Source organism: Salmo salar, chromosome ssa06 (genome assembly GCF_905237065.1).
Source record: "Salmo salar chromosome ssa06, Ssal_v3.1, whole genome shotgun sequence".
Classification (NCBI taxonomy): Eukaryota; Metazoa; Chordata; class Actinopteri; order Salmoniformes; family Salmonidae; genus Salmo; species Salmo salar.
Window position 1 is genome coordinate 94505785 of NC_059447.1, and position 23012 is coordinate 94528796.

The following is a 23012-nucleotide window of genomic DNA, read 5'->3' on the forward strand; positions in this document are numbered from 1 at the left end:
TTTTTTTAAATACATTTTTTTTTTACTGATAGCCAGAGGCACAGTCAAACACTCAGACATCATTTACAAACAAAGCACTTGTGTTTAGTCAGTCCACCAGATCTGAGGCATGGGATGACCAGGGATGTTCTCTTGATAAGTGTGCCTCTGGTACACACCACACTCCCTGTCTCTGGTACACACCACGCTCCCTGCCTCTGGTACACACCACGCTCCCTGCCTCTGGTACACACCACGCTCCCTGCCTCTGGTACACACCACGCTCCCTGCCTCTGGTACACACCACGCTCCCTGCCTCTGGTACACAACACGCTCCCTGCCTCTGGTACACACCACGCTCCCTGCCTCTGGTACACACCACGCTCCCTGCCTCTGGTACACACCACACTCCCTGCCTCTGGTACACAACACGCTCCCTGCCTCTGGTACACCCGGCTCCCTGCCTCTGGTACACACCACTCCCTGCCTCTGGTACACTCCCTGCCTCTGGTACACTCCCTGCCTCTGGTACACACCACACTCCCTGCCTCTGGTATACACCACACTCCCTGCCTCTGGTACACACCACACTCCCTGCCTCTGGTACACACCACACTCCCTGCCTCTGGTACACACACACACTCCCTGCCTCTGGTACACACCACACTCCCTGCCTCTGGTACACACCACACTCCCTGCCTCTGGTACACACCACACTCCCTGCCTCTGGTACACACCACACTCCTTGCCTCTGGTACACACCACACACCCTGCCTCTGGTACACACCACACTCCCTGCCTCTGGTACACACCACACTCCCTGCCTCTGGTAGACACCACACTCCCTGCCTCTGGTAGACACCACACTCCCTGCCTCTGGTACACACCACACTCCCTGCCTCTGGTACACTCCCTGCCTCTGGTGCACACCACACTCCCTGCCTCTGGTAGACACCACACTCCCTGCCTCTGGTACACTCCCTGCCTCTGGTACACACCACACTCCCTGCCTCTGGTACACACCACACTCCCTGCCATCCGGCTGTTACCGAGAACCACAAACCAGATTTTTAACAGGGTCGTTAAATTAGGAAATAAATACAATTCTGTCATATGTCAACTTCAACCTAGGCTTGCACCAGGCTGCCAGTCATATGTGTATGTGAACAAACCTAGGCTACTGTAGCTATATATATATATATATAAACAATATACAAACAAGGGCACTGCGTTCATCCACCACTGGCCTGCTGGCCCCCCTACCTCTGAGGAAGCACAGTTCCCGTTCAGCCCAGTCAAAACTGTTCGCTTCTCTGGCACCCCAATGGTGGAACAAGCTCCCTCACGACGCCAGGACAGCGGAGTCAATCACCACCTTCCGGAGACACCTGAAACCCCACCTCTTCAAGGAATACCTGGGATAGGATAAAGTAATCCTTCTAACCCCCCCACCCCTTAAAAGATTTAGATGCACTATTGTAAAGTGGTTGTTCCACTGGATATCATAAGGTGAATGCACCATTTTGTAAGTCGCTCTGGATAAGAGCGTCTGCTAAATGACTTAAATGTAAATGTAAATATATATATATGATGGTATTCAATAAATACAAACAGATATTTGGATTAGCTAGGTAGCTAACTAGCTAACATTACCTAGCTAACGTTAGCTTGCTTGTACAAAGTCCAAATAGCTAGCCTCTTTAGCTAGCTAACACCAGTCAGCTGAAAGCTAGCTAGCTAACGCCAGTCAGCTGAAAGCTAGCTAGCTAACGCCAGTCAACTGAAAGCTAGCTAGCTAACGTCAGTCAGCTGAAAGCTAGCTAGCTAACGCCAGTCAGCTGAAAGCTAGCTAGCTAACGCCAGTCAGCTGAAAGCTAGCTAGCTAACGCCAGTCAGCTGAAAGCTAGCTAGCTAACGCCAGTCAGCTGAAAGCTAGCTAGCTAACACCAGTCAGCTGAAAGCTAGCTAGCTAACGCCAGTCAGCTGAAATCTAGCTAGCTAACGCCAGTCAGCTGAAAGCTAGCTAGCTAACACCAGTCAGCTGAAAGCTAGCTAGCTAACTCTAGTCAGCTGAAAGTTAGCTAGCTAACGAAAAGGGGAAAAGCTAGCTAGCTAACACCAGTCAGCTGAAAGCTAGCTAGCTAACACCAGTCAGCTGAAAGCTAGCTAGCTAACACCAGTCAGCTGAAAGTTAGCTAGCTAACGAAAAGGGGGAAAAGCTAGCTAGCTAACACCAGTCAGCTGAAAGCTAGCTAGCTAACACCAGTCAGCTGAAAGCTAGCTAGCTAACACCAGTCAGCTGAAAGCTAGCTAGCTAACACCAGTCAGCTGAAAGCTAGCTAGCTAACGAACAGGGGGGGGAAGCTAGCTAGCCAATTTCTGACGTTATACCAGTAAGAGTAAGCGATATCCAAGTGAATGGCATAGGTTTACTAGATAAGAAATTCAACAATCGTTTATTAATAAGGGATCATTTCTACAGTCTATTCCCTCTGCGATATTTTGTTGGGTTTCATTGTTTGATGTAGACTGGCGCTGTGCTTGGCTCACTCCGCACAAATTTATGGTGACCAATAAAGTAAAATAGATCTCCTTTAAGATGATCCTGTCATCGACGTGTGTGTAAGCGAAGGAAGAAACCAACTTGGTATAACTGGAGTTATTTAATAAGTAATAAACAAACACGAACTCCAAAAACCAACGTACATAAAAATAACATGGGTAAAAAAATACCCGTAGTACACCAATACAAAAATACAAGAAACCGATAACAAACAAAACAATCTCGGACAAGGACATGAGAGAAAACAGAGGGTTAAATACACAACATGTTATGAATGGGAATGGCTCAGTTGGTAGAGCATGGTGTTTGCAACGCCAGGGTTGTGGGTTTGATTCCCACGGTGGACCAGTACAACAACAACAAAAAATGCATGAAATGAAAATTAAATGTATTTATTCACTACTGTAAGTCGCTGTGGATAAGAGCGTCTGCTAAATGTACTAAAATGTCAAATGTAATTGAAACCAGGTGTGTAGATAAACCAGACAAAACAAATGAAAAATGGATCAGTGATGGCTACAAGACCGGTGACGCCGAGCACCACCCGAACAACGAGAGGCTTCGACTTCGGCAGAAGTCGTGACAGATGATACATGGATTCTATCCTTCTAATATCTTGATTTCTAAATATTTACCTGATGTTACCAGTCAATGCAGTTTTTGTGAACTAGAAACTGAATCTATTGAACACTTATTCTGTCATTGTTTACATAGTGAAGTGTTCTGGACTGATGTAAAACTATATATTGGCAACAAAATGCATACAACCATTGAAATATCTAAGTTTGACATGTTATTTTACAATACTGATTCGAAAATTTAACGTGAAAATGTCATAAATCTTTTTATTTTATCAAGAAAATGTTTCATACACAAATCAAAATTGATGAAGCTTTGATTAGATTTGATATCTGATTTGGAAAACTATTTAGAATCATTAAAACGTATACACAAACTACTTGGCCTTCCCTGTAGCTCAGTTGGTAGAGCATGGTGTTTGCAACGCCAGGTTTGTGGGTTCGATTCCCACGGGGGGCCAGCACAGGAAAGAAAGAAAGAAAAAAAAAATGTATGAAATGTATGCATTCACTACTGTAAGTCGCTCTGGATAAGAGTGTCTGCTAAAATGCTTAAATTGTATAAATGTCAACAAAAAAATATTCGTAACATGTCTGTATTTGAATTGATGTAATGTGGATTTGCATTATTTCTTTTTTTCCCCCCTTATTTCTTTGTGGAATCCCTCTGGCTGTTCAGTTTTTTTGTGTGTGTTTTGCATGTTACTGTTAAATAGTGAAAGATGAGAACTAACGTTAGCTAGATAGCTAACCAACACGCGAGGACATCTACATAGTTATATTTTTGCCAAGTACGGTTTTTTTCATATTACGGCTGAAGTCATCATGTGTAAATTGCTGACCTAGAAAACATGATGTAATCAGAGCACAAACAAATATGCACAAATAAAGCTAGCAAACATACTTGGCTGCTGATAGCCAGTTAGCTAGCTAGGTAATGTAAGACTGTAACATAAGCTAACGCGTATGGCCAGTTCATGCACCACAATAAACTGTGTCATTGCCATGTCACATCTAAATAATGTCTTGAATTATTATTTTATTTGGGGTGGGGTAGACACCAGCAACCTCTCTGTCGCATCCACAATAATATATATTTTCCTGGACCTTCTCTCCACCTTGGCAGTGCCATTAATCACCATAGCTGTAAAGGCCACAAAGTCCACAAAGTCCAACTTCTTAACCTTTAAAATATCGGGGTCCTTCTGGTGAAAGGCAACCCCTGCAGCCTGCAGTGAAGGCCTATCCGCCACCATGTACTCTTCTGGAACACCATTCAAACCCTCAACACTTTAATGGCGCCGGAGAAAAAGGCTGACGTTCTACGTGTCCCCAAACAATTGTTTATTTGCGTTGTTTGTAACTTATTTTTTTTTAACCTGTTGAGGGTAGGGGGCAGTATTGACACGGCTGGATAAAAAACGTACCCGATTTAATCTGCTTACTACTCCTGCCCAGTAACTAGAACATGCATATAATTATTGGCTTTGGATAGAAAACACTCCAAAGTTTCTAAAACTGTTTGAATGGTGTCTGTGAGTATAACAGAACTCAAATGGCAGGTCAAAACCTGAGAGATTCCTTTACATGAAGTGGCCTGTCTGACCATTTATTGTCTTTCTTTGACATCTCATTCCAAAACTTAGGATCTCTGCGGTAACGTGACACTTCCCACGGCTCCAATAGGCTCTTAGAGCCCGGGAAAAACCTGAATGTCGTCATTCCAGCCCCAGGCTGAAACACATTATCGCCTTTCTCAAGTGGCCGATCAAGGGACTGTGGGCTTAGGCGCGTGCACTGGCTGCCCCCGTCTTTGTGTTTTTTCCTCTGTTGACCGAAAAGGAGATTCCCGGTCGGAATATTATCGCTTTTTTACGAGATAAATTGCATAAAAATTGATTTTAAACAGCGGTTGACATGCTTCGAAGTACGGTAATGGAATATTTAGAATTTTTTTGTCACGAATTGCGCCATGCGCGTGACCCTGATTTACCATTTCGGATAATTTCTGGAACGCACGAACAAAACGCCGCTATTTGGATATAACGATGGATTATTTGGGACCAAACCAACATTTGTTATTGAAGTAGAAGTCCTGGGAGTGCATTCTGACGAAGACAACAAAGGTAATCAATTAAGTAAACGATTTTGGTTAAGGCTAAACTTACCGGGTGTCTAAATAGCTAGCCCGTGATGGCTGGGCTATGTACTTAGAATATTGCAAAATGTGCTTTCACCAAAAAGCTATTTTAAAATCGGACATATCGAGTGCATAGAGGAGTTCTGTATCTATAATTCTTAAAATAATTGTTATGCTTTTTGTGAACGTTTATCGTGAGTAATTTAGTAAATTGTTAGTAAATTCCCCGGAAGGTTGCGGGGGGTATGCTAGTTCTGAACGTCACATGCTAATGTAAAAAGCTGTTTTTTGATATAAATATGAACTTGATTGAACAAAACATGCATGTATTGTATAACATAATGTCCTAGGGTTGTCATCTGATGAAGATCATCAAAGGTTAGTGCTGCATTTAGCTGTCTTCTGGGTTTTTGTGACATTATATGCTAGCTTGAAAAATGGGTGTCTGATTATTTCTGGCTTGGTACTCTGCTGACATAATCTAATGTTTTGCTTTCGTTGTAAAGCCTTTTTGAAATCGGACAGTGTGGTTAGATTAACGAGAGTCTTGTCTTTAAATAGCTGTAAAATAGTCATATGTTTGAGAAATTGAAGTAATAGGATTTTTAAGGTATTTGAAAATCGCGCCACTGGATTACACTGGCTGTTGCGTAGGTGGGACGAATTCGTCCCGCCTAGCCCAGAGAGGTTAACTTATTTTTGTACATAATGTTGCCGCTACCGTCTCTTATGACCGAAAATAACTTCTGGACATCAGGACTGTGATTACTCACCACGGACTGGAAGAATCCTTTTTTTCCTTTAACGAGTCTGATCAGACCGACGCAAACGATATCCTGCTTTCTCAGGAACAGGCTCAGATCCCTGTGATTTGCATGAAGAGGCGGCGGTGAAAAAGGGTCCGGAGGGCGGGGCTGCCTTCTGAGAATTCGTAGGCGATCGAATAAACCCCCACTTCCTTCCATTCTACTAGCAAAAGTGCAATCTTTGGAGAATAAAATAGATGACCTACGCAGAAGATTAAACTACCAATGGGACATTCAAAACTGTAACATCTTATGCTTCACAGAGTCGTGGCTGAACGACGACCCTATCAACATACAGCTGGCTGGTTCTACGCTGCACCAGCAGGATAGAACAGCGACGTCTGGTAAGACAATGGGCGGCGGACTACGTATTTTTGTAAATAACAGCTGGTGGATGACATCTAAGGAAGTCTCAAGCTATTGCTCACCTGAAGTAGAGTATCTCATGATAAGCTGTAGACCACACTGTCTACCTAGAGAGTTTTCATCTGTATTTTTCGTAGCTGTTTACATACCACCACAGACTGAGGCTGCACTAAGACAGCATTGAATGATCTGTATTCCACCAAAAACGCTCACCCAGAGGTGGCGCTCCTAGTAGCCGGGGACTTTAATGCAGGGAAACTTAAATTAGTTTTACCAAATTTCTATCAGCATGTTAAATGTGCGACCAGAAAGGGAAAAAACTCTGGCCCACCTTTACCCCACAGACACAGATGCATACAAAGCTCTCCCCCGCCCTCCATTTGGCAAATCTGACTATAATTCTATCCTCCTGATTCCTGCTTACAAGCAAAATGCACCAGTGACTAGATCAATAAAAAAGTGGTCAGATGAAGCAGATGCTAAGCTACAGGACTGTTTGGCTTCTTCAATAAGTGCAGAGATGATGTCGTCCCCACAGTGACAGTACGTACATACCCCAACCAGAAGCCATGGATTACAGGCAACATCCGCACTGAGCTAAAGGCTAGAGCTGCCGCTTTCAAGGAGAGGGACTCTAACCCGGAAGCTTATAAGAAATCCCGCTATGCCCTCTGACGAACCATCAAACAGGCAAAGCATCAATACAGAACCTTTCCTGCCAGTTCTCTGCTGCCAATCACTGGAACGAATTGCAAATATCACTGAAGCTGGAGTCTTATATCTCCCTCACTAACTTCAAGCATCAGCTGTCAGAGCAGCTTACCGATCACTGCACCTGTACATAGCCCATCTGTAAATAGCACACCCAACTACCTCATCCCCATATTATTATTTATCCTCTTGCTCTTTTACACCCCAGTATCCCTACTTGCACATCATCATCTGCACATCTATCACTCGAGTGTTAATGCTAAATTGCAATTACTTTGCCACTACGGCCTATTTATTGCCTTACCTCCCTAATCTTACTTCATTTGCACAAACTGCATATAGATTTTTTCTATTGTGTACGTTTGTTTATCCCATGTGTAACTCTGTGTTGTTGTTTAAGTCGAACTACTTTTCTTTAACTTGGCCATGACACAATGAGAACTTGTCTCAACTGGCCTACCTGGTTAAATAAAGGTGAAAAAAAAATAAAAAATAAAAAAATAGAAAATGGAGGATCTTACTGCAGCTTTTCTGTGGTGTCTCGAGGTCGATTAAGGAAGCTGATTGAGGATCATATTACTGGTGAATGTGTTCTTTCTGCTAGCATGTTGTATTCATATTGATGTGTGAATTTTCTGTAATTTATGTAATTCAGGGCTCATTTGTAAAATAGACTTTGCTCTCAGTGTGACTCCCTGATAAAATAAAGGTTAAAAAAGATAAATACAAATAAAAAATAATTCACAGATAGAGTCTAGGACCTGGTGGTGGAGTATCAATGATAACAGTTAGACTATTACCATGGGAACAGAGACACCACCACCACCACCACCACCAGGTCCTAGACTATTACTATGGGAACAGAGACACCACCACCACCACCACCAGGTCCTAGACTATTACTATGGGAACAGAGACACCACCACCACCACCACCAGGTCCTAGACTATTACTATGGGAACAGAGACACCACCACCACCACCACCAGGTCCTAGACTATTACTATGGGAACAGAGACACCACCACCACCACCACCAGGTCCTAGACTATTACTATGGGAACAGAGACACCACCACCAGGTCCTAGACTATTACCATGGGAACAGAGACACCACCACCACCACCACCACCACCACACCAGGTCCTAGACTATTACTATGGGAACAGAGACACCACCACCACCACCACCACCACCAGGTCCTAGACTATTACTATGGGAACAGATACACCACCACCACCACCAGGTCCTAGACTATTACTATGGGAACAGAGACACCACCACCACCACCACCACCACCACCAGGTCCTAGACTATTACTATGGGAACAGAGACACCACCACCACCACCACCAGGTCCTAGACTATTACTATGGGAACAGAGACACCACCACCACCACCACCAGGTCCTAGACTATTACTATGGGAACAGATACACCACCACCACCACCACCACCAGGTCCTAGACTATTACTATGGGAACAGATACACCACCACCACCACCACCAGGTCCTAGACTATTACTATGGGAACAGAGACACCACCACCACCACCACCAGGTCCTAGACTATTACTATGGGAACAGAGACACCACCACCACCACCACCAGGTCCTAGACTATTACTATGGGAACAGAGACACCACCACCACCACCACCAGGTCCTAGACTATTACTATGGGAACAGAGACACCACCACCACCACCACCAGGTCCTAGACTATTACTATGGGAACAGAGACACCACCACCACCACCACCGGGTCCTAGACTATTACTATGGGAACAGAGACACCACCACCACCACCACCAGGTCCTAGACTATTACTATGGGAACAGAGACACCACCACCACCACCACCAGGTCCTAGACTATTACTATGGGAACAGAGACACCACCACCACCACCACCAGGTCCTAGACTATTACTATGGGAACAGAGACACCACCACCACCACCACCAGGTCCTAGACTATTACTATGGGAACAGAGACACCACCACCACCACCACCAGGTCCTAGACTATTACTATGGGAACAGAGACACCACCACCACCACCACCAGGTCCTAGACTATTACTATGGGAACAGAGACACCACCACCACCACCACCACGGTCCTAGACTATTACTATGGGAACAGAGACACCACCACCACCACCACCAGGTCCTAGACTATTACTATGGGAACAGATACACCACCACCACCACCACCAGGTCCTAGACTATTACTATGGGAACAGAGACACCACCACCACCACCACCAGGTCCTAGACTATTACTATGGGAACAGAGACACCACCACCACCACCACCAGGTCCTAGACTATTACTATGGGAACAGAGACACCACCACCACCACCACCAGGTCCTAGACTATTACTATGGGAACAGAGACACCACCACCACCACCACCAGGTCCTAGACTATTACTATGGGAACAGAGACACCACCACCACCACCACCAGGTCCTAGACTATTACTATGGGAACAGAGACACCACCACCACCACCACCAAGGTCCTAGACTATTACTATGGGAACAGAGACACCACCACCACCACCACCAGGTCCTAGACTATTACTATGGGAACAGAGACACCACCACCACCACCACCAGGTCCTAGACTATTACTATGGGAACAGAGACACCACCACCACCACCACCAGGTCCTAGACTATTACTATGGGAACAGAGACACCACCACCACCACCACCAGGTCCTAGACTATTACTATGGGAACAGAGACACCACCACCACCACCACCAGGTCCTAGACTATTACTATGGGAACAGATACACCACCACCACCACCACCAGGTCCTAGACTATTACTATGGGAACAGAGACACCACCACCACCACCACCACCAGGTCCTAGACTATTACTATGGGAACAGAGACACCACCACCACCACCACCAGGTCCTAGACTATTACTATGGGAACAGAGACACCACCACCACCACCACCAGGTCCTAGACTATTACTATGGGAACAGAGACACCACCACCACCACCACCACCAGGTCCTAGACTATTACTATGGGAACAGATACACCACCACCACCACCACCAGGTCCTAGACTATTACTATGGGAACAGAGACACCACCACCACCACCACCAGGTCCTAGACTATTACTATGGGAACAGAGACACCACCACCACCACCACCACCAGGTCCTAGACTATTACTATGGGAACAGAGACACCACCACCACCACCACCAGGTCCTAGACTATTACTATGGGAACAGAGACACCACCACCACCACCACCAGGTCCTAGACTATTACTATGGGAACAGAGACACCACCACCACCACCACCAGGTCCTAGACTATTACTATGGGAACAGAGACACCACCACCACCACCACCAGGTCCTAGACTATTACTATGGGAACAGAGACACCACCACCACCACCACCAGGTCCTAGACTATTACTATGGGAACAGAGACACCACCACCACCACCACCAGGTCCTAGACTATTACTATGGGAACAGAGACACCACCACCACCACCACCAGGTCCTAGACTATTACTATGGGAACAGAGACACCACCACCACCACCACCAGGTCCTAGACTATTACTATGGGAACAGAGACACCACCACCACCACCACCAGGTCCTAGACTATTACTATGGGAACAGAGACACCACCACCACCACCACCAGGTCCTAGACTATTACTATGGGAACAGAGACACCACCACCACCACCACCAGGTCCTAGACTATTACTATGGGAACAGAGACACCACCACCACCACCACCAGGTCCTAGACTATTACTATGGGAACAGATACACCACCACCACCACCACCAGGTCCTAGACTATTACTATGGGAACAGAGACACCACCACCACCACCACCAGGTCCTAGACTATTACTATGGGAACAGAGACACCACCACCACCACCACCAGGTCCTAGACTATTACTATGGGAACAGAGACACCACCACCACCACCACCACCAGGTCCTAGACTATTACTATGGGAACAGAGACACCACCACCACCACCACCAGGTCCTAGACTATTACTATGGGAACAGAGACACCACCACCACCACCACCAGGTCCTAGACTATTACTATGGGAACAGAGACACCACCACCACCACCACCAGGTCCTAGACTATTACTATGGGAACAGAGACACCACCACCACCACCACCAGGTCCTAGACTATTACTATGGGAACAGAGACACCACCACCACCACCACCAGGTCCTAGACTATTACTATGGGAACAGAGACACCACCACCACCACCACCACCAGGTCCTAGACTATTACTATGGGAACAGAGACACCACCACCACCACCACCAGGTCCTAGACTATTACTATGGGAACAGATACACCACCACCACCACCAACACCACCAGGTCCTAGACTATTACTATGGGAACAGATACACCACCACCACCACCACCAGGTCCTAGACTATTACTATGGGAACAGAGACACCACCACCACCACCACCACCAGGTCCTAGACTATTACTATGGGAACAGAGACACCACCACCACCACCACCACCAGGTCCTAGACTATTACTATGGGAACAGATACACCACCACCACCACCACCTGGTCCTAGACTATTACTATGGGAACAGAGACACCACCACCACCACCACCAGGTCCTAGACTATTACTATGGGAACAGAGACACCACCACCACCACCACCACCACCAGGTCCTAGACTATTACTATGGGAACAGAGACACCACCACCACCACCACCAGGTCCTAGACTATTACTATGGGAACAGAGACACCACCACCACCACCACCAGGTCCTAGACTATTACTATGGGAACAGAGACACCACCACCACCACCACCAGGTCCTAGACTATTACTATGGGAACAGAGACACCACCACCACCACCACCAGGTCCTAGACTATTACTATGGGAACAGAGACACCACCACCACCACCACCACCAGGTCCTAGACTATTACTATGGGAACAGAGACACCACCACCACCACCACCAGGTCCTAGACTATTACTATGGGAACAGAGACACCACCACCACCACCACCACCACGGTCCTAGACTATTACTATGGGAACAGAGACACCACCACCACCACCACCAGGTCCTAGACTATTACTATGGGAACAGAGACACCACCACCACCACCACCAGGTCCTAGACTATTACTATGGGAACAGAGACACCACCACCACCACCACCACCAGGTCCTAGACTATTACTATGGGAACAGAGACACCACCACCACCACCACCAGGTCCTAGACTATTACTATGGGAACAGAGACACCACCACCACCACCACCAGGTCCTAGACTATTACTATGGGAACAGAGACACCACCACCACCACCACCACCAGGTCCTAGACTATTACTATGGGAACAGAGACACCACCACCACCACCACCAGGTCCTAGACTATTACTATGGGAACAGAGACACCACCACCACCACCACCAGGTCCTAGACTATTACTATGGGAACAGAGACACCACCACCACCACCACCAGGTCCTAGACTATTACTATGGGAACAGAGACACCACCACCACCACCACCAGGTCCTAGACTATTACTATGGGAACAGAGACACCACCACCACCACCACCAGGTCCTAGACTATTACTATGGGAACAGATACACCACCACCACCACCACCAGGTCCTAGACTATTACTATGGGAACAGAGACACCACCACCACCACCACCAGGTCCTAGACTATTACTATGGGAACAGATACACCACCACCACCACCACCAGGTCCTAGACTATTACTATGGGAACAGAGACACCACCACCACCACCAACACCACCAGGTCCTAGACTATTACTATGGGAACAGAGACACCACCACCACCACCAGGTCCTAGACTATTACTATGGGAACAGAGACACCACCACCACCACCACCAGGTCCTAGACTATTACTATGGGAACAGAGACACCACCACCACCACCACCAGGTCCTAGGCTATTACTATGGGAACAGATACACCACCACCACCACCACCAGGTCCTAGACTATTACTATGGGAACAGAGACACCACCACCACCACCACCAGGTCCTAGACTATTACTATGGGAACAGAGACACCACCACCACCACCACCAGGTCCTAGACTATTACTATGGGAACAGATACACCACCACCACCACCACCAGGTCCTAGACTATTACTATGGGAACAGAGACACCACCACCACCACCACCAGGTCCTAGACTATTACTATGGGAACAGAGACACCACCACCACCAGGTCCTAGACTATTACTATGGAAACAGAGACACCACCACCACCACCACCACCAGGTCCTAGACTATTACTATGGGAACAGAGACACCACCACCACCACCACCACCACCAGGTCCTAGACTATTACTATGGAAACAGAGACACCACCACCACCACCACCAGGTCCTAGACTATTACTATGGGAACAGATACACCACCACCACCACCACCAGGTCCTAGACTATTACTATGGGAACAGAGACACCACCACCACCACCACCAGGTCCTAGACTATTACTATGGGAACAGAGACACCACCACCACCACCACCAGGTCCTAGACTATTACTATGGGAACAGAGACACCACCACCACCACCACCAGGTCCTAGACTATTACTATGGGAACAGAGACACCACCACCACCACCACCACCACCACCAGGTCCTAGACTATTACTATGGGAACAGAGACACCACCACCACCACCACCAGGTCCTAGACTATTACTATGGGAACAGAGACACCACCACCACCACCACCACCACGGTCCTAGACTATTACTATGGGAACAGAGACACCACCACCACCACCACCACCACCAGGTCCTAGACTATTACTATGGGAACAGAGACACCACCACCACCACCACCAGGTCCTAGACTATTACTATGGGAACAGAGACACCACCACCACCACCACCAGGTCCTAGACTATTACTATGGGAACAGAGACACCACCACCACCACCACCAGGTCCTAGACTATTACTATGGGAACAGATACACCACCACCACCACCACCACCAGGTCCTAGACTATTACTATGGGAACAGAGACACCACCACCACCACCACCAGGTCCTAGACTATTACTATGGGAACAGAGACACCACCACCACCACCACCAGGTCCTAGACTATTACTATGGGAACAGAGACACCACCACCACCACCAGGTCCTAGACTATTACTATGGGAACAGAGACACCACCACCACCACCAGGTCCTAGACTATTACTATGGGAACAGAGACACCACCACCACCACCACCACCAGGTCCTAGACTATTACTATGGGAACAGAGACACCACCACCACCACCACCAGGTCCTAGACTATTACTATGGGAACAGAGACACCACCACCACCACCACCAGGTCCTAGACTATTACTATGGGAACAGAGACACCACCACCACCACCACCAGGTCCTAGACTATTACTATGGGAACAGAGACACCACCACCACCACCACCAGGTCCTAGACTATTACTATGGGAACAGAGACACCACCACCACCACAGGTCCTAGACTATTACTATGGGAACAGAGACACCACCACCACCACCACCAGGTCCTAGACTATTACTATGGGAACAGAGACACCACCACCACCACCACCACCACCAGGTCCTAGACTATTACTATGGGAACAGAGACACCACCACCACCAGGTCCTAGACTATTACTATGGGAACAGAGACACCACCACCACCACCACCACCACCGGTCCTAGACTATTACTATGGGAACAGAGACACCACCACCACCACCACCAGGTCCTAGACTATTACTATGGGAACAGAGACACCACCACCACCACCACCAGGTCCTAGACTATTACTATGGGAACAGAGACACCACCACCACCACCACCAAGTCCTAGACTATTACTATGGGAACAGAGACACCACCACCACCACCACCACCAGGTCCTAGACTATTACTATGGGAACAGAGACACCACCACCACCACCACCAGGTCCTAGACTATTACTATGGGAACAGAGACACCACCACCACCACCACCAGGTCCTAGACTATTACTATGGGAACAGAGACACCACCACCACCACCACCACCAGGTCCTAGACTATTACTATGGGAACAGAGACACCACCACCACCACCACCAGGTCCTAGACTATTACTATGGGAACAGAGACACCACCACCACCACCACCAGGTCCTAGACTATTACTATGGGAACAGAGACACCACCACCACCACCACCAGGTCCTAGACTATTACTATGGGAACAGAGACACCACCACCACCACCAAGGTCCTAGACTATTACTATGGGAACAGAGACACCACCACCACCACCACCAGGTCCTAGACTATTACTATGGGAACAGAGACACCACCACCACCACCACCAGGTCCTAGACTATTACTATGGGAACAGAGGCACACCACCACCACCACCACCAGGTCCTAGACTATTACTATGGGAACAGAGACACCACCACCACCACCACCACCACCAGGTCCTAGACTATTACCATGGGAACAGATACACCACCACCACCACCACCACCACCACCACCAGGTCCTAGACTATTACTATGGGAACAGAGACACCACCACCACCACCACCAGGTCCTAGACTATTACTATGGGAACAGAGACACCACCACCACCACCACCAGGTCCTAGACTATTACTATGGGAACAGAGGCACCACCACCACCACCACCACCAGGTCCTAGACTATTACTATGGGAACAGAGACACCACCACCACCACCACCAGGTCCTAGACTATTACTATGGGAACAGAGACACCACCACCACCACCACCAGGTCCTAGACTATTACTATGGGAACAGAGACACCACCACCACCACCACCAGGTCCTAGACTATTACTATGGGAACAGAGACACCACCACCACCACCACCAGGTCCTAGACTATTACTATGGGAACAGAGACACCACCACCACCACCACCAGGTCCTAGACTATTACTATGGGAACAGAGGCACCACCACCACCACCACCACCAGGTCCTAGACTATTACTATGGGAACAGAGACACCACCACCACCACCACCACCACCAGGTCCTAGACTATTACTATGGGAACAGATACACCACCACCACCACCACCACCAGGTCCTAGACTATTACTATGGGAACAGAGACACCACCACCAAAACCACCAGGTCCTAGACTATTACTATGGGAACAGAGACACCACCACCACCACCACCAGGTCCTAGACTATTACTATGGGAACAGATACACCACCACCACCACCACCAGGTCCTAGACTATTACTATGGAAACAGAGACACCACCACCACCACCACCAGGTCCTAGACTATTACTATGGGAACAGAGACACCACCACCACCACCACCAGGTCCTAGACTATTACTATGGAAACAGAGACACCACCACCACCACCACCACCAGGTCCTAGACTATTACTATGGGAACAGAGACACCACCACCACCACCACCAGGTCCTAGACTATTACTATGGAAACAGAGACACCACCACCACCACCACCAGGTCCTAGACTATTACTATGGGAACAGAGACACCACCACCACCACCACCACCAGGTCCTAGACTATTACTATGGGAACAGATACACCACCACCACCACCACCAGGTCCTAGACTATTACTATGGGAACAGAGACACCACCACCACCACCACCACCACCAGGTCCTAGACTATTACTATGGGAACAGAGACACCACCACCACCACCACCACCACCAGGTCCTAGACTATTACTATGGAAACAGAGACACCACCACCACCACCACCAGGTCCTAGACTATTACTATGGGAACAGATACACCACCACCACCACCACAAGGTCCTAGACTATTACTATGGGAACAGAGACACCACCACCACCACCACCAGGTCCTAGACTATTACTATGGGAACAGAGACACCACCACCACCACCACCGGGTCCTAGACTATTACTATGGGAACAGAGACACCACCACCACCACCACCAGGTCCTAGACTATTACTATGGGAACAGATACACCACCACCACCACCACCAGGTCCTAGACTATTACTATGGGAACAGAGACACCACCACCACCACCAAAACCACCAGGTCCTAGACTATTACTATGGGAACAGAGACACCACCACCACCACCACCAGGTCCTAGACTATTACTATGGAAACAGAGACACCACCACCACCACCACCAGGTCCTAGACTATTACTATGGGAACAGATACACCACCACCACCACCACCAGGTCCTAGACTATTACTATGGGAACAGAGACACCACCACCACCACCACCACCAGGTCCTAGACTATTACTATGGGAACAGAGACACCACCACCACCACCACCAGGTCCTAGACTATTACTATGGGAACAGAGACACCACCACCACCACCACCAGGTCCTAGACTATTACTATGGGAACAGATACACCACCACCACCACCACCACCACCAGGTCCTAGACTATTACTATGGGAACAGAGACACCACCACCACCACCACCAGGTCCTAGACTATTACTATGGGAACAGAGACACCACCACCACCACCACCAGGTCCTAGACTATTACTATGGGAACAGAGACACCACCACCACCACCACCAGGTCCTAGACTATTACTATGGGAACAGATACACCACCACCACCACCACCAGGTCCTAGACTATTACTATGGGAACAGAGACACCACCACCACCACCACCAGGTCCTAGACTATTACTATGGGAACAGAGACACCACCACCACCACCACCAGGTCCTAGACTATTACTATGGGAACAGAGACACCACCACCACCACCACCAGGTCCTAGACTATTACTATGGGAACAGAGACACCACCACCACCACCACCAGGTCCTAGACTATTACTATGGGAACAGAGACACCACCACCACCACCACCGGGTCCTAGACTATTACTATGGGAACAGAGACACCACCACCACCACCACCGGTCCTAGACTATTACTATGGGAACAGAGACACCACCACCACCACCACCAGGTCCTAGACTATTACTATGGGAACAGATACACCACCACCACCACCACCAGGTCCTAGACTATTACTATGGGAACAGAGACACCACCACCACCACCACCACCACCACAGGTCCTAGACTATTACTATGGGAACAGAGACACCACCACCACCACCACCAGGTCCTAGACTATTACTATGGGAACAGAGACACCACCACCACCACCACCAGGTCCTAGACTATTACTATGGGAACAGAGACACCACCACCACCACCACCAGGTCCTAGACTATTACTATGGGAACAGATACACCACCACCACCACCACCAGGTCCTAGACTATTACTATGGGAACAGAGACAACACCACCACCACCACCAGGTCCTAGACTATTACTATGGGAACAGAGACACCACCACCACCACCACCACCAGGTCCTAGACTATTACTATGGGAACAGAGACACCACCACCACCACCACCAGGTCCTAGACTATTACTATGGGAACAGAGACACCACCACCACCACCACCAGGTCCTAGACTATTACTATGGGAACAGAGACACCACCACCACCACCACCAGGTCCTAGACTATTACTATGGAAACAGAGACACCACCACCACCACCACCAGGTCCTAGACTATTACTATGGGAACAGAGACACCACCACCACCACCACCAGGTCCTAGACTATTACTATGGGAACAGAGACACCACCACCACCACCACCACCACCAGGTCCTAGACTATTACTATGGGAACAGAGACACCACCACCACCACCACCAGGTCCTAGACTATTACTATGGGAACAGAGACACCACCACCACCACCACCAGGTCCTAGACTATTACTATGGGAACAGAGACACCACCACCACCACCACCAGGTCCTAGACTATTACTATGGGAACAGAGACACCACCACCACCACCAGGTCCTAGACTATTACTATGGGAACAGATACACCACCACCACCACCACCAGGTCCTAGACTATTACTATGGGAACAGAGACACCACCACCACCACCACCACCAGGTCCTAGACTATTACTATGGGAACAGATACACCACCACCACCACCACCAGGTCCTAGACTATTACTATGGGAACAGATACACCACCACCACCACCAACACCACCAGGTCCTAGACTATTACTATGGGAACAGATACACCACCACCACCACCACCAGGTCCTAGACTATTACTATGGGAACAGATACACCACCACCACCACCACCACCAGGTCCTAGACTATTACTATGGGAACAGAGACACAACCACCACCACCACCACCAGGTCCTAGACTATTACTATGGGAACAGATACACCACCACCACCACCACCTGGTCCTAGACTATTACTATGGGAACAGAGACACCACCACCACCACCACCAGGTCCTAGACTATTACTATGGGAACAGAGACACCACCACCACCACCACCAGGTCCTAGACTATTACTATGGAAACAGAGACACCACCACCACCACCACCAGGTCCTAGACTATTACTATGGGAACAGAGACACCACCACCACCACCACCAGGTCCTAGACTATTACTATGGGAACAGAGACACCACCACCACCACCACCAGGTCCTAGACTATTACTATGGGAACAGAGACACCACCACCACCACCACCAGGTCCTAGACTATTACTATGGGAACAGAGACACCACCACCACCACCACCAGGTCCTAGACTATTACTATGGGAACAGAGACACCACCACCACCACCACCACCAGGTCCTAGACTATTACTATGGGAACAGAGACACCACCACCACCACCACCAGGTCCTAGACTATTACTATGGGAACAGAGACACCACCACCACCACCACCACCACCAGGTCCTAGACTATTACTATGGGAACAGAGACACCACCACCACCACCACCAGGTCCTAGACTATTACTATGGGAACAGAGACACCACCACCACCACCACCAGGTCCTAGACTATTACTATGGGAACAGAGACACCACCACCACCACCACCAGGTCCTAGACTATTACTATGGGAACAGAGACACCACCACCACCACCACCACCAGGTCCTAGACTATTACTATGGGAACAGAGACACCACCACCACCACCACCAGGTCCTAGACTATTACTATGGGAACAGAGACACCACCACCACCACCACCAGGTCCTAGACTATTACTATGGAAACAGAGACACCACCACCACCACCACCAGGTCCTAGACTATTACTATGGGAACAGAGACACCACCACCACCACCACCAGGTCCTAGACTATTACTATGGGAACAGAGACACCACCACCACCACCACCAGGTCCTAGACTATTACTATGGGAACAGAGACACCACCACCACCACCACCAGGTCCTAGACTATTACTATGGGAACAGATACACCACCACCACCACCACCAGGTCCTAGACTATTACTATGGGAACAGATACACCACCACCACCACCACCAGGTCCTAGACTATTACTATGGGAACAGATACACCACCACCACCACCACCAGGTCCTAGACTATTACTATGGGAACAGAGACACCACCACCACCACCACCACCACCAGGTCCTAGACTATTACTATGGGAACAGAGACACCACCACCACCACCAGGTCCTAGACTATTACTATGGGAACAGAGACACCACCACCACCACCACCAGGTCCTAGACTATTACTATGGGAACAGAGACACCACCACCACCACCACCAGGTCCTAGGCTATTACTATGGGAACAGATACACCACCACCACCACCACCAGGTCCTAGACTATTACTATGGGAACAGAGACACCACCACCACCACCACCAGGTCCTAGACTATTACTATGGGAACAGAGACACCACCACCACCACCACCAGGTCCTAGACTATTACTATGGGAACAGATACACCACCACCACCACCACCAGGTCCTAGACTATTACTATGGGAACAGAGACACCACCACCACCACCACCAGGTCCTAGACTATTACTATGGGAACAGAGACACCACCACCACCAGGTCCTAGACTATTACTATGGAAACAGAGACACCACCACCACCACCACCACCACCAGGTCCTAGACTATTACTATGGGAACAGAGACACCACCACCACCACCACCACCACCAGGTCCTAGACTATTACTATGGAAACAGAGACACCACCACCACCACCACCAGGTCCTAGACTATTACTATGGGAACAGATACACCACCACCACCACCACCAGGTCCTAGACTATTACTATGGGAACAGAGACACCACCACCACCACCACCAGGTCCTAGACTATTACTATGGGAACAGAGACACCACCACCACCACCACCAGGTCCTAGACTATTACTATGGGAACAGAGACACCACCACCACCACCACCAGGTCCTAGACTATTACTATGGGAACAGAGACACCACCACCACCACCACCACCACCACCAGGTCCTAGACTATTACTATGGGAACAGATACACCACCACCACCACCACCAGGTCCTAGACTATTACTATGGGAACAGAGACACCACCACCACCACCACCACCACCAGGTCCTAGACTATTACTATGGGAACAGAGACACCACCACCACCACCACCACCACCAGGTCCTAGACTATTACTATGGGAACAGATACACCACCACCACCACCACCAGGTCCTAGACTATTACTATGGGAACAGAGACACCACCACCACCACCACCAGGTCCTAGACTATTACTATGGGAACAGAGACACCACCACCACCACCACCAGGTCCTAGACTATTACTATGGGAACAGAGACACCACCACCACCACCACCACCAGGTCCTAGACTATTACTATGGAAACAGAGACACCACCACCACCACCACCAGGTCCTAGACTATTACTATGGGAACAGAGACACCACCACCACCACCACCAGGTCCTAGACTATTACTATGGGAACAGAGACACCACCACCACCACCAGGTCCTAGACTATTACTATGGGAACAGAGACACCACCACCACCACCACCAGGTCCTAGACTATTACTATGGGAACAGAGACACCACCACCACCACCAGGTCCTAGACTATTACTATGGGAACAGAGACACCACCACCACCACCAGGTCCTAGACTATTACTATGGGAACAGAGACACCACCACCACCACCACCACCAGGTCCTAGACTATTACTATGGGAACAGAGACACCACCACCACCACCACCAGGTCCTAGACTATTACTATGGAAACAGAGACACCACCACCACCACCACCAGGTCCTAGACTATTACTATGGGAACAGAGACACCACCACCACCACCACCAGGTCCTAGACTATTACTATGGGAACAGAGACACCACCACCACCACCACCACCACCAGGTCCTAGACTATTACTATGGGAACAGAGACACCACCACCACCACCACCAGGTCCTAGACTATTACTATGGGAACAGAGGCACCACCACCACCACCACCAGGTCCTAGACTATTACTATGGGAACAGAGGCACCACCACCACCACCACCACCAGGTCCTAGACTATTACTATGGGAACAGATACACCACCACCACCACCACCACCACCAGGTCCTAGACTATTACTATGGGAACAGATACACCACCACCACCACCACCACCAGGTCCTAGACTATTACTATGGGAACAGAGACACCACCACCAAAACCACCAGGTCCTAGACTATTACTATGGGAACAGAGACACCACCACCACCACCACCAGGTCCTAGACTATTACTATGGGAACAGATACACCACCACCACCACCACCAGGTCCTAGACTATTACTATGGAAACAGAGACACCACCACCACCACCACCAGGTCCTAGACTATTACTATGGGAACAGAGACACCACCACCACCACCACCAGGTCCTAGACTATTACTATGGAAACAGAGACACC